The 15,603-nt window shown below is 39.5% G+C and overlaps 1 protein-coding gene across 2 annotated transcripts in view; it reads right to left on the reverse strand.

The window, feature by feature from the left end:
- Positions 1 to 15,603, reverse strand: part of LOC102245558 (CUGBP Elav-like family member 2) — a 592,914-nt gene that overhangs the window by 362,274 nt on the left and 215,037 nt on the right. The window lies entirely within an intron of this gene.

A 15,603-nucleotide genomic window follows, 5' to 3' on the forward strand; every position in this document is an offset into this window, starting at 1 on the left:
CTGAATTTTTCCTAATCAATATTTTGTCCTTCTATCAGAGATGTGCTCTTGATAGCAATGTGAAGTGATGATGAGGAGAGCTTGATGTTGAGATATTTTAAAAGTGGAGCTGGGCTCAACTTTAGATGGACGGATTTAAAGTGTAATTCCTAGGGTTTCTGGGTTGAACTTGGAGGCTGATGTGCTTGGAGAGAACATGGAAGCTCCATATACCTTGTCCTAGGCATCTCTTCCATTTGGCTGAGTTCTGTCTTTCATCATAAACCAGTAATCTGGTGTGAATCATGTGACACAGTGACAGACGGTGATTTCCTGCTTTGGTGGGGCCTGGGTGTGTATGATTAAGGGATGCCTTTCGTCAAGAGACCTCTAGGCAAAACAGGAAGATAAAACTCAGATTTCAACGGGAAGAATACAACTTTGGCTACTCTCCAGACACTTCTTTGCAAGTAATAGAGTCTAGCATTTTTGTTTTACTTTTCCAATGAGATTTCTATTAAAAAGGTACAACCATCTGGTGGTGTTACTCCATTTTCATATTCCATGGAGCACTAGATCTTTATTTGGAAGTTTTTGACAAAATGTTCAGTGTATGACTTATTATCAACATTGTCAATGAAGGTCATCCTGGTGTCATCCCTGAACACCCTTCCCAACTGCCCGATCCATGAATAGCTATTCTTGCTGTTCATTCCATCACATGTCCTCAAAACTAACAGACAGAAAAGGGAAATAAATGGCTAATGAGTTACCACCACTTTTTTGCCCCCTCTCCAGTGGTGGGCTGTTGTCAGATTCTACTTCCTGCTCTAGCCCCAACATGGACTGAGGATTTGCTCTGAAAGCAGGAGTTCAACACATGTTCTTTTGACTCAATATCATGTTGACTTCTTTCGTACTGTTTTTCGTGTGTGTGTGTGTGTGTATGTGTGCGTGTGTGGAGAGAAAGAGAATTTTGTCCTACTGTGCTTGAAAACATAGTAAAAGTGCAACTGAAATTGAGTTGTAGTTTTGATACTTGTAAGTTGTCTTTGAATAGAGGGTGCTACTCTGAACATGATGCTAAGTATAGAAGAAATCAAAGAAAGAGCTACCATCTTTGTCTGAGGGTAGTATTTAAGAGGTACACCTAGACATTATAAAGGAGATAGAGGGAGGGAGGGAGAGCTGGAAAGAGGCGTAAATGGGAAAGGAGAATAAAGAGAAGAAAGAGGAGATTTAGGCGGTATATCCGATGGAGTTTAGGTGTTCTGGAAATATTAAGATCCAAAATAAAGTTGACATTTACTTTTCTTATAAAAACCTTCTTAGAAGAAAACAACAATGAAAGGTCTTCTAAAAGACATTTCTTGTGGACAATAAAATGTGGAAGGAGCAATTCTCTATATCATCTTTATAGTCATACAGAGTCCCAGGGTTTAGAAAGGGAATTTGCTCTCATCTAGGAATTAAGACTTTAGCACTAGGCAGCTAGAGTGGGGATTCCCTTCACTTTCCATGGACAGCTCTCTCTAAATATCATTTGCAATTAAATGTTTATATTACTTTTCAATATCCAAATGTGATTTTGAATTATATAGAAATCCATGTGTTTTTTTTGGTAAAAATTTGGAAAATACAGAAAACCCCCCAAAATAAAAATAACCTGTAATTATATAAGATAGAATTTCAATTTATTACCATTCAGTATTTATTTCTATGTGCTTATGTCTATATGCATTTTTCCATAAGTGGAATCACACTGTGCATAATTTTGAATTCTTTCTTCCTGTAACAAAAAATAAAAATGATATTTGATGGTTGTATTATCAAAAAAGCATAATTCTTAGAAACAATAGTACAACCACTTCTTTGGGTCATTTGATCCCTTTAAAAATCTCATTAAAAATATTTCTAGAAAAAAATTTACCTAGAAAAAAATAATATACCCATTCATACACACACAAAATGTGTACAAATGTAGATGGTGTATGAAAAAAAAACCCCCCCCCCCAAGCAAATACGCCAGCCATGGATCAGGAATCTCAGCTTTAAACTCACATTATCTTTATTCATCTTGTCAATTCAAATAAAGGACCTCCTTCATGAACTGTTTGGAGCCTTCCTGGCTTCTAGAACTTTCTCCTACTTATTTGTGATAGCACCTGGGTATTGGAGGGACATTCTGGTTCTCCTATAGAAATGTTCTTTCCTAAATAATCATACAATATTAAACCTTCAGCTTTTATTGGTATAGAAACTGGCTTTTGAGAGAAAGTATTCATTCACTCAGCAAATCCATAGTTGAAAGCTTTGTCCACTGAACTGCTGAATGTTTCACCTGTATTCATCTCTTCCAAGAATTCAGTGTCTGCTTAAGGCTGGAATTGTGGACACCCCAGCTAAAGAGACACCCCTCCTTTTCGTCTGCCTTTATGACATTTATCACAACAGAACTATCTTTTAAATTTTATTGTTTCTCATTCTGTCACTTGAGACCAACATATGTGAATACTCAATAAATATGTGTTCAATTTGTAAGGAATGAATTCATGCACTTTTCTGACCTTCTGTTGCCCTTGAGTGTTAGATCTATGTTTAGAACTTGATCATAGTAACAGCAGCAACCTAGGGTTGAGGTATAATTACCTTTCCTTCTTTCTAATCTTTTATCTCTTTATTTTTGCTTTCCAGATTATCCATATTTTAATATTATGAGTCCCCTTGGTGTCTTTTCAAACTATTTTGGACATACTTTATCATAAGCCCACGTATATCATTTCTCAACCTGGTACTAGTGCTAGACTGGCATTTTGGGCCAGATATTCCTTTGTTGTGAGGGGCTGTTCTGTGCATTATAGGGTGTTTAGCATCATCCTTGGGCTCTACCCACTAGATGCTAGTAGTATCTACTCCCTTCCTTTCCCATTTGTGACAATCAAAATGTCTCTATACAATGTCGCATATCTCCTAGGGTCAAAACTGCTCTAATGGAGAACCACAGCAATAGAGCAATAAAATTTAGGATCCATAATTGACTTCTGTTTCTAAGCCTTGCCGGATTAACCAACACTTTCCATGCCCATGGAAAAACATAGTGACAGCCCTTTCAAGAATGCTGGTCTCACTGTGGCTCCTGCCACCTATGTTTGTTTGCAGGCTCACAAGGAGTATGTTGTGTTTGTTCCCCAACCCATTTATGTTAGTGGTACTCATGCTAACGTTTGTTTGCATGCTCACAAGGAGTATGTTGGGTTCCCCAACCCATTTATGTTAGTGGTACTCATGCTAATTTTTAAATCTAATTAAACATGATGTAAAACTGATAAACTATGAATTTGAAAAACATTGTTTCTTTGAAAACTAAGTTGGACTCTTTGGAAAGATTCTTAAATCAGTTTAAGAAAAACTGATGCTGAATTAGGTCTAGAGGCAAGACAACTATAAATACTGGGAAAGAAAGAAAAGATTTTGACAAGTGTCTTTTCGCTTTTTGTTCCTCTTCACAAATAAGTCAGAAATTCCTAGATAATGAATTGTGGGTGTGATTTATGCACAAAAGACAGTGCCTAACTCCATTCAGTAGATCACACATGGAAAGGAAAGGTGCTGGCCCGATCTTTATAGCAAAAGACAAATGGGGGGGGAAGTGTGCTCTCACACAGTAAATACTAGCAGAGGAAAAACCTTCCATACAACCATGTACTCAAAAAGTTACATTAGAGCCTGGCTGGTGTTGCTCAGTGGTTCAAGAGCATTCGCTCTTGAATCAATAGGTCACAGGTTTGATTCTGGGTCAAGACACATGCCCAGGTTTTGGGCTCAATCCCCAGTACTGGGGCTGTGCAGGAGAAGCTAATCGATAATATTCCTCTCTCATTGATGTTCCTATATCCCTATCCCTCTCCCTTCCCGTCTCTCTAAAAATCAATACAAACATATTTTTCAAAAAGTTACATTAGAGTTGTAGACATTACTTCATAGGAAAGGTAAGTATTTGTTAGCATAAATGAATGGATGAACACAGTTTAAGTGATAATATGTTACCTAAAAATGTGGTGATTCCATTGGAGCATGTAGCTCGATGCTTTAAAAAAATACAAAGAAAGCTGCTAGGATTCACCAACCAATAGGTACTATTGAGATCAGCAAAACACTACAGCTTTTAAAATGATGAATCATTCACTTTTATCTGTTTACACTTGCTAACAAATCTGAATTATTCACGTTTTCATAAATTTATATCTTTTGTAGAAAAAAAAAGCCCTGAGGAAACTAAATTTAGCAGAATGTGCTGTGCTTCAGCTAGACAAAGCTCCTTCATAACCCAACTGAGAGGACTTACAGAAGGTGCCACACAAAAAGTTGTAGGGCAGTGAAACGACTCTGTATGATAATGTAATGGTAGATACATGGCGTTATACATTTGTCCAAACACATAGACTGAACAACGCCAAGAGGGAACCCTAATGTCAACTGTGGACTTTGGATAAAAACTTTGTGTCAATATAGGTTCATCAGTTCTAACAAGGGTTCAACTCTGATGGGGGATGTTGATAGTGGGGGAGGCTGTACACATGTCATGACAAGGGGTATGTGGGAAATCTCTCTACCTTCCCTTCAATTTTGCTGTGAACCTAAAACTGCTCTAAAAAAATGAAGTATATAAGAAAGTATATAAAAAAGGTTCCATAAGACCATGCTTTTTTTTTTTTTTTACTATTTAAAAAAAATCTTTATTGTTAAGAATATTACAGATCCTCCTTTTCCCCCCATTGTCCCTTCCACCCAGTTCCTGCCCTGTCTCAGGCCTTCACCACCATATAAAAAGAAGGTTCCATAAGACCATGCTTTTTTTCAATGAATTTTTATAGGCTGCAATGTCCACTATTAACATTGGTTTCTAACCATAAATGATCTTCATCACTAATACTTAGTCACCCGATATACTCACGGAGCTCTCTGAATATGTTCAGCACGCACCATGCTTGGTGCTTTGAAGCGAACCAAGATGAGGCAGATCCTGACCCTCTTTCCAAGTGTTTATACCCCAGTAAAGGATATTATGCAAGGTATTAAGTGGCGAATACTTTTTATTTTCCCACAACTGAAAGCTCCCTTAAGCCAAAGACCACATCTTATTTAAAAATTTAAATACTCAGTGCCTGGCACACACCAGACACTCAGTAAATATAAGTGCAATAGAACCATGAAACGTTTTCTACTTGAAGGTAATTCCAATCTCTTCAATTCATTTTTTTAAAAGTGCCTGCTGTTGTTATAGCAGTATTCGAGTTTAATTGCACTAATTTCCTTTCCTTAGTTATCATTGCCAAGATAATCTGATTTCAAGAGGAGAGCAGAATGCTAAAAATTGAATGAAAACAATGATGAAAAAAATGACAAGGCGAAATTATATGTTCTGAGAAACAGAGTTGTCCTAGGGGCTAAGAAGCAGACCAAAATGATGGAGGGTGTGCGCTTCTGATAGGTTGCATATCCTTGGGCAATTCCTTCTGCCCCTCAGATCTCCAAGTCCCAGACTGTAATAATAATACTGCCCTTTGATCTAGAGTGGTTGGGTCAACCATCAATGGGAACAAAGAGGAAAGTTCTCTGCATATTTGAAGTTGTGCTATAAATTTAAATTTATCGAAGTTAAAAAAACAGTAGAGACAAATGTCTTTTCTAAAAGCAACAATTGTCCCATGTGTATTACACAGTTTTTGTAGATTTAGAGTTCCTTAAAAAAACTTTAATTTTAAATGTGTAGACTGTTTGCCAGTGCAGAGTGATGCCAGTTTTGATCAGCTGTCTGAAATAGTTTTCTTCCTCCACTGCTCCTTTCCTTGCCATTCCTGAACTATTCAAACAGTTCTTTTTTTAGGAAGTGTTGAAGCAAGGGCACACCATCTATTTCTGTGCAGCTTTCCAGTTTCCAAAATTAGCTGACAAGTATAAAACAGAGGACATGAGCCCCCATGCTAATTGTGTGTCAGCCTGAGAAATATTTTTAAGACCTGGAATGTTTCTCTCCAATGGTACCTTCCAGTCTTCCAAAAGCACAAAGACTTTTAAAAAGTGTTAAGATATGTTGTTTTTTTCTTGCCTGTCCTGCAAATGATTTAACATTCTGGTTGTAGAAGGACTGAAATTTTCTTTAGCTTAATTAAGGGTAAAATATTACAATCAAGCAGACTTTTTTCTTTCCTTTCTTTTCTTTTTTTGGTCACCAGGCTTGGGGCAAATTGTGGAATTTTAAAGTTGGATCTAATGCCAAATAATACAAAGGCAAGAAGACTAGCTTAAAGGTATCATTACAAATCCATATATTAATTTAGGACAGACTACATCTTATATGGTGAACCTTAGCTCTGGGAAATCCCAAACACCTCAGAGACTGAAGTTCTTTATGACATAAGGAAAGCCCCAGACACTGCTCCTTCCTCTTGCTCCCACTTTCTCTCCCCCATTTATGAGTCCCTATGTTCTCTTTATTATGGCTGTTCTTTATTTCTTCTCTCCCACTTTTATCCTTCCTCAATTTTCACTCATATGATTACACTATTTGTGTGTGTGTGTGTGTGTGTGTACCTGTGTGTATGTCTGTATATAGATACAAGCAATTACATGGTGGCATGTACACACACACACACACACACACACACACACACACACACACTTGCTGGGTACTTACTTAATACCAGCCATTTACATGTGTTCACTCACTTAATTCTTTAAAAAGCCTCATGGAGTTGTCACTATGATTAAAACACAATAGAGATGAGAAAAACACGACACAAAAATGTTAAATTGCTTCCCAAAGCCACACAGCTAGGGACAGATGGAGCCAGGGTTGAACCCTTGCTTTTGCTAACTATTCTACACTGATACCAAGTACATACAAGCTACAGATGTAATAAATGCATTACACATTCATTCATTTGTCTGGGTTCTGTGCTAGAGCAGTGAAAAACCACAAAAAGCGATGGTCCTGCTAGTAGGAACTTTACAATCTGGAAGGGCGAGATAGACACTACCTTCCACAGTACATGTTAGGAAGAAGAATAAACTAGGTGGGGCTAGAATGGAATAGTGGGAGTCATAGGAGGCTATTATTTTCTATAGGGTCGTCAGAAAGGGCTCTCGGATAAGGAGACTCAGAGAACACATGACTGCATGAAACACCTGAAATCCTCCCACCTTAAACCTCATGCTGGTTCTCTCCTTTGCGTTATTTCACTTCACTCTTCTCTTCAGCAAGTACTCACCCAGTACCCACTGCATGGAGCAGACAGTACTAGGTGTTGCTGTGGCTTAAAAAATGATAGATCTGGATCTGTACATTCAAAACACTGACAAACTAAAAGGGGAGACAAGACCCTTAGACAAACTCCCCCCATCTCTTAGAAAACTGTAGGTGTAGACAGAGATACTTCACATCACTACAGAGGCTGGCCAGCCTCTCAAATCCACTCCTCTGTGGAAATGAATGAGCTACCAGCCAGGGGCATTCACAGACTTGATCCTGACTGCAGACCAACTTCACAAGAGGGACCTCTCCAGGTTCCCTCTGCCTACCCTGTGTTCACAGGGATTAACCCTTCCACATCCCTTAGCTAAAAAATTAAGTCTATAAGGTGATGTTTATCTTTAAACCACGTTTGGTATTTAGCTCAGGCTGAGGGTCACCCTGTCCCTCAGGAAACAGAAATGTACTGGGGGAAGGGAGGACTGTGGGGAGATGGGACTTTTGTCCCAAGTCCCTCAGGAAACAGAAATGTACTGGGGGAAGGGAGGGTTAGAACTAGTGACCTACACGAGGCAGCAGGCCTGCCTTGGATTTGGGGTGTCAGGAGACTTGCTGCACTAATATTAATGTCACCTAATCACTGATGTATCCAGCATCCTTCTGAATAGTCCTTTCAGAGTCCTTGCTAAGCTTTTACTTGACTTAAGACTTCTTTAGATTATTTTAGTATTCCTTATATAAACCAGCCACTATTATGTGTTTTTGTTTGTGTTCTTGTGCTCAACTGCCTTGAAAATACAATTGCCAAAGGTTTCTCTTAATTCTGCAAAACAGCCCACAGGCCATACTGTCGTCTCTGAAGGTGGCCACTGTTCAAATAGCACTGCTGTCCCATCATTTCCAGGTGGTGTTTTGTTTTCTTTCAAAAATGTCATCTTGACACTTAGCTCAGAAATGCACCTGAAGAGGAGACGCTGCTGGTGGCATTAGGAAGAGAGGAGTACGTCTCCATGAACACTTGAGTTTACCTATTAGTCACCACACTCATGTTCTGTCAACCTACCATGGTTCAATGATGTGATCCAGGAAGGACCTGAGTTTGGCCATTAGGAACAATTCCTGCTCATTAAAACTCACTTATATAGACTTTAGCAATGGCAAATGTAACTATCCCTGAGGGACAGTTGCAGACCCTAGAAATGGCACCTTACGTCCTATTTACCAACTTGTGCTCTCAGAGACAGAAAAGCAAAGGCAAAATCAATAAAAAACAGATAATGTACATGTAAGGCTGTGTGTGTGTGGTTTTTAAAAGCATTGTTAACAAAACATCTCTCCAAAAAGTAAAAATAAAGAGGTGTATTTTCTTCAAATACTATGTTTCTGCATGGGGAGGGGTACCAGGTTTGTAAAAGACCTCTGCATTTAATAAGGCTTCATTATTGTGCTGGAGGCTGTCCTGCAATTCATAAGTGGGCTTCTTAAGGGAACATATTCCAAAAATCATTAATCAAATTAAAATTTTTCTTGGATAAATCAGTTTAAAAGGAGGCCCATTTTGCTATAAAGAGTAATTTTTCTCTATTAGCTCCCAGAGACATAATCTTACTAATAAGTTCTTTTAATGAGAGAAAATCATCCTCATTCCAGATAATTTCTGGATCAAAGAGGGATTTGCAAATACCAGCCTGCAATGTAATGTTTGACTAATGGCCTAATCCATCAACTGAGAAGTATTGGTATTGAATTCACTAATGTTCATTTATTTATTCATTTTCCCAATGAATATTTCTATAGCTCCTACTATGTGCCAGTTTCCATGTGTTGGGGATTGAGCAGGGAATAAATATAGACTCCTCCTTCAGGAGGTTGGGCATCTTGGTGGGGAAGCCATCAAACAAAGGCTTACACAAGTGAATGTCTAATTGTGAGGTAGCAGGGCGAAATTTTATCCACCCCGTCCAGGATCAATTCCCTAGTGGAGAGGCTTTTAATAAAACAAATCCAGAGACTGCAATAGTGTAATAATGTCAAAGTCATGACTGATAAACATATTTTAGCAAGAGGAAGGATGTTTTTTCTTATAGAATCTAAAATGCAAAAACTGTCCAGTTTGAAGTAGATGTGAGTACTTCCCGGACTTTCTGCACTTTTCCAGGATAGGGTGTGGCCTGGGGGAGGACAGTAGTGGGCCAGGACACATGGAGGACTGAGGCAGAAGAAGGTGGCTTCCGACAGCCACAATCAAACTCCATATGTGATGAGGTGACAATGAAAGAAATGGAGACGGGTTACCCCAGCTCTAGACTCCTGCTCTGTTTGAGATTAGCTGAGTCTGATTCCTTCCTCGCCATTCACAGAAGCTCCCTGCAGACCCTGCAAGCACTGGGTGCTGTAGGGCTTTGAGAAACACAAGCTGGAACTTCCGACTCGTGTTCATTTCTACCTGATACCCAAAGGAAGGAACATAGATGCTTCTATTTGGGGAGTAGTGTAGCCATGAGCTCTGCCAAAAGGACATCTCCTCAGAGGGCTTCTCTCTATGAGGCCCCAACTTCTAACCTGTAGCCAGGAATGGGGTTCAGGCCAAGGCACTGAGCACCCCCCGTTTTTAAATTAAGAAATGCACCAGAAATTATGTCAAAGCTGACTGGCTATGGGGTTGAAAGCTCGTAGCAGCCATCCATGGAAATGGAACAGTAATAAAGGTTGTTCTGATGTGATATGGGGGAATATTGTTTTTTTGATCATTATTTTTCACTTTTCAGAAAAGTGGCTATAAACACATCACAAAATGCTTCTTTCTCCTGAAGTTGAAGAAGCTGCTTCTTTTCGACAATAGTGTGTTCACTGTTGTTGTTTTTTTAAACCTACCCTTCTCAGTTCTCAGTGAAGTACAGGATGGTTACTATTACCTCATTTCACAGAAGAGTTAAGTGGGTTGCCAGGAGGTTCAAGAATTTTTATTGATTTCAGAGAGGAAGAGAAACATCAATGATGAGAGGGAATCACTGATCCCCTGCCTCCTGCATGCCCCCCACAGGGGATCGAGCCTGCAACCTGGGCATGTGCCCTGACTGGGAATTGAACAGTGACCTCCTGGTTCATAGGTTGATGCTCAACCACTGAGCAACACTGGCTGGGCAAGAGTTTTTGGTAAAACATCGGGGACTCAGGCACAGCCTTTCTCACCATAAAGATAGGCAGGAACATCAGAGGTATGGGTCAAAACACAGCACTCAATTTGAGTTCTTAGCACAGGGGAGTCAGGTGAAAAAAAACTCTCCCATTCACAGAAGCCATCACCCTACTTAAATTAACCCATTTGAAATTCCATGACTCTGAGCGCTATCCACAGAGGGGTAGTTAATGACATTTTAGATCCTTTATATTTTCCAGGTCACTTCTTGGACCCTGTTGCGTAAACTAAATGTGCTATTCATCACTACCTCTGAAAATTCAAATCTGTATATTCAGCCATAGTGGGTCCTATCAATATTGCTCATTTAACAATTGCCAATATGTCATTTTTGTGTCAATGGGAATTTTGAACCAACCCCAGATGAAATCTCCAACCTTTCACACATTCATAGATGACAATTATATCTCTACAATCACTAAAAAAATAAATAAATCAAACCAACAGAAATGAAATCAACAGTAAAAGAGCTAAATTATAGATAACAGAATATTCAGAAAACTATACCTCATCTCATGAAAGTGGGTGCACCGCCTGTATGCCAGGATTTCTTGAGCCATTGGTGATATTCAGCATATTGCAATTGAGTGCAATTACAGTTAGCTATAATTAAGAACAATTACAGCTTTTATTTCCCTACTTGTTCTTTAAAAGCACATTTGTAATAAAACTTTTTTTTAAAGGTGAAGAATATAATTATACATCCTTATAACGTCTCCAATAATTAGTTTGACTAAAGTTTCTTCAGGAACAATTTTTGTTTTAACTGTCAGATCTGCCATTTATAGTCAATGGAACACACTTAAAAAAATTCATCATTAACCTTTTTCACCCCATGTAGCTGTATATGAATTATTGGTACAAATTGAAGGTTTCAGTATTTAAATCTCTAGGCCTGCTGCAAGCTATAAAAAATTTTCCCTTTTAGTTGTAGATGCGTGTGTGCGTGCATACGTGTGTGGTATCTTTTAATAAAAAATGAATTCTGTATTTGTAGAGCATGTTTTCTTGCTCAAGATTTTAGGCAAAAAAAAAGAAACAACCCTGCTTTTGTTAGAAAGGTGTGTTCTCTAGTTCTATAATAGAGAACACTGCCTCTTTGTTTACTTACTACATATTTATGCAGGGCCCAAACTATGCAGTACCAAAACTAAGAAGTCCCTGGATTGTGACCAATCTGTCTCTCCTTTAGTAAGTGCCCAGTTAATATTAGACTTTTAGGATCAGTGAAATGCTACCTTCTCATCATCTGGACTCTGACTCAGTGCCACTTCCCCTGGAAGACTGTAAAGTACCTGAGGGCAGGGATGACTTCTTGTCCATGTCCGCCACCAGCACCCAGAACAGAGAGTTGTAAAATGCTCAATAAATTGAATATATTGGATCATTGTAGAGGGTTTTTTTTCAGTTCTTTCCCACTTATGTTGGGAATAATTGAAAATTAATCACCTAGTTGACTTTGAAGATAGAAGAAAATTGGGTAATACAAGTCTGGAAATTAAGGATATTTTCACCACTTATCTGGTTGAATTAGCTGTCCTGGGAAATTAATTGTTATACAAAGGATGTGCACCTGGAAATGGAGTGTGTGTGTGTGTGTGGGGGGAGGGGGTTGGAACAGATCATCTCCTAAACTCCTTTACCGTCTTGAGATTATTGAATAGCTTAACACACTTAGACTAAATCTTAAAAGCAATAAGGATAAGCCTAAAAGGACAAGTGTAGTTGTTTGGGGGTGTATAAGTGCAATCCCATCCATTAGTATTAAAGATGCTAATACACTGAGAAATTGCTCCTGTGAAAAAACCATCAGTATTCAAAATACTGAAATAGGCTTGGATGTAATTTATATTATAAAAATTTTATCATTTATCCCCTAACACCCATCAATTACTACTTCCTATGTTTTAATCACTTTGCTTAGTACTTTACATAAATTCTCTTTCATTCTCCACAACTGTTAGTTATAATGATGCCTATTTTTTCAGATAAGGAAACTAAGACTTAGAGAAATCACATGTATTTGAATCCAGGCCTGTCCAACTCTAAAATGAATGCTTCAAACAAGAAAACAAAATAGCACATGGCTAATCATGTTCAAAAGACATCAAACATAGGATGATAATCTGTGTGGATCTCTATAGCACTCTAACAGCCACAATAAGAGGAACAAGGATCTAAGAAAACAAATGTCATGCCCTAAGTTTACTTATAGATCTGTAAGCAAAGTGGTTCTCAGACATAGATACTTTTTATAAAAAAGATCTGTATGTAGTGGTGGTACTGAGAGCAGAAACAGGGTCAAATGGCATTTCTCAGGCTCAAGTCCAGGGTTCAGGGCTATTTTAAACTACTTCTGGCATCATCCTTACCCAAATGTACAAGAAGGGGTGGCATGGCCATTCATCACAGCACCGTGTGTAACTGAACAATCTCAATGCCCACAAGTAAAGAAAGGACTAAATAAACTGGGCCATCTCCAGACTGCAATATCTATGGGGCAGTTAGGAAGAATGAGGTGGCTGTCTGTGGATAGACATTCTCAGGCATGGATAGAACGAATAGAATTCTCAGGCATGGATAGAATAGAATTCTCAGGCCTGTTGAATGATAAAAAGAATGAGTTCTAGAATAACACGTTGTGTTTTACGTGATTGATGTTTAAAACAATCGCAGAACAAGGTGTTTCAGGGGTTCGTCTGAGTGAGAAATGTCTAGAAACCGGCCTGGAAGGAAATTCAGCAGGTGGGTACGTAGAGCCTCTGAGGAAAGGCAGGTGGCGGGCATGGAAAGTTTCAGTCTTACACGTAGAATTTGTTTTTATAAAGTGCTGCCCAGCCAACCTGAGGGCCCAGAGAGTGGAGTGTCACTTCCAGGCAGCAGCAGAGCCCCCCAGCGCTCCGGGGACGGGGTGCCAGGGCTCACTATGGTGCACCAGCTGACTGCATTCTCTCTGAAGGGCGGCAGGAGCTGGGCACCCACCCTCTGTCTGGTTTCCCCAGAGTGGGGTGGGGGTGGGGTGGGGCCTCCACAGGCTGGGATCCAAGATGGCACTGCGGCAGCAGGTGCTCTGTGTGCAACCTGCCTTCCCCTGGTGACAGTCACCTGTGGGGTTGGGGAGGACACACTCACCTCACGCGCAGCCCAGCCAGGTCCAGCCACAGCCCAAGCTGGTCGCTCATGGTGTTGGGGTGTGCAGAGGCCTGCGGATCAGCACCACTGGCAAGGCCCGTGAGCAGGACCCTCCCAACAGCTGCGCAGTGGCCTCCTGTCCGCTTGGGGCGCTATGGAACTCCCCAGAGGCCCCTCTGCAGGGGCGCAGCTCTACTTCCAGGTCCATTACTGCCAAGAGCTGCCAGGCAGGGAGTTTAGGGGAGATGTAGGCTGGAGACCTATGACCAGCGAGGCCCATTCAAAATAGCTTATTCAAAAATTCGTTTTGCTTGGTAAGGCTGGTTTAAGAGTATGTAGGTATTGTTTGTAATGGATTTGAAGAGACAACCAGTATTATTATCATCTGTGAGAGATCATTTCTGCCTCTGATATAATATTTTTTTAAAATCTGCTTTCATGTCTTTTAATTTTAACTCCCTACAACTGTATGGACACCACTTGTTAAAAAAAAAAATAACAGCATCTCTCCCCCTCCTCCCAAACCCCAAAAAAGATGTAGTTTCTAGTTTCCTGTGAAAATCCATTAAAAAATATATTGAACCAATTTTAGGTGCCCCCAAGAAGCTTTTGTATTTAAAGGAGCCCTTTGGGGACTGTTTTGGTAATGAATGTTATCAATCTCTTACTTGTTCTATAAATTTGTATTTTCATAAATTGGGTTTGCTTATTGAAAATCAATTCTCTACAGTCAGGGTTCAGCAGAGAGTAAGGTAGAATTTATACTAATAAAATAATAAATCCTAGATGTCAACTGTGGCCTGGGTTCTAGATGTAGTCATTCACTTTTTCATCTAACAATCTGGAATAGATAAAACCCTGATGATCCACAAATATCACAGAAAATTTGTAGAAAGTAAATTTGAATGGAACCATCTGAGCAAACATTCCAGTGGAACCTGTCAGTTTGCTTATATGAATAGTCAGATTAGGAAATGATGGTGGGGAGCTTCAAGGAAATTCTCCCTTTCCTCTTACTAACCTAGTCTCCCAAACTGCTTCTCTGATATCTGAAATTTCCCTCCCTCCTTCCTTCTCTCCTCCTCCCCCCCTTCTTCTCTTACTTTAGGAAGAGTTCTGATCTTCTCTCTTAACATATAATTGACATGTAATAACCTGCATATACTTATAGTATGTGATTTGGTCAGATTCAACATATGTAAACACCCATGAAACTATTGCCACAATCAAGTTAATGAATGTACCCATCAACCCCCAAAGTTCCTTTTTGCTCTAACTGTAATCTCTTCCAGCTTGCCTCATCCCCCAAGTAACTCTGATCTGCTTTCTCTCACTCTACACTAGTTTGCATTCCCTAGAATTTGCTATAAATAGAATCATGCAATATTACTTTTCTTTGTCTGTCTTCTTCTACTTAGCATAATCATTTTGAGATTCATACATGTTGAGCCTATACCAATAATAGTACATTCTGTTTTACTGACGAGTAGCATTCCATTGTACAAATATGCCACAGTTTGTTTACCCATTCTCTTCTTGATAGACATGTGGGTTGTTTCCATCTTTTAATTATTACAAATAAAAATGCTATAAACATTCATGTACATATCTTTGTATGAACATTGTATGATTTCCTTCCTCTTGGGTAAACATCTAGGAGTGGAATGGCTGCATCATATGGTAGGTCTATTTTAACTTGTTAAGAAATTGCCAAACTGTTTTTTAGTGACTATAACACTTCACATTCTACCATCAGTGTATGGGGATATATGACTGACAGTTCCAGTACTTCCCCTCTCTCTTCATAATTTGGTATGATCAGGACTTTAAATTTTAGCCATTCTAATAGGTTATAGTGATAGTTCATTATAGATTTAATATGGATTTCCCTAATGCATATATAGTGAGGGACGACCAAATGACCGAACAGTAGGCTGCGTGGGGCGATCAGGCTGGCAGAGGGGGGCAGTTGGGGGTGACCAGGCCAGTAGGAGGGGGCAGTTGTGGGCGACCAGGTTAGCAGGGCAGGGCAGTTAGGGGC

The sequence above is a fragment of the Myotis brandtii genome, unplaced genomic scaffold (genome assembly GCF_000412655.1).
Source record: "Myotis brandtii unplaced genomic scaffold, ASM41265v1 scaffold508, whole genome shotgun sequence".
Lineage (NCBI taxonomy): Eukaryota > Metazoa > Chordata > Mammalia > Chiroptera > Vespertilionidae > Myotis > Myotis brandtii.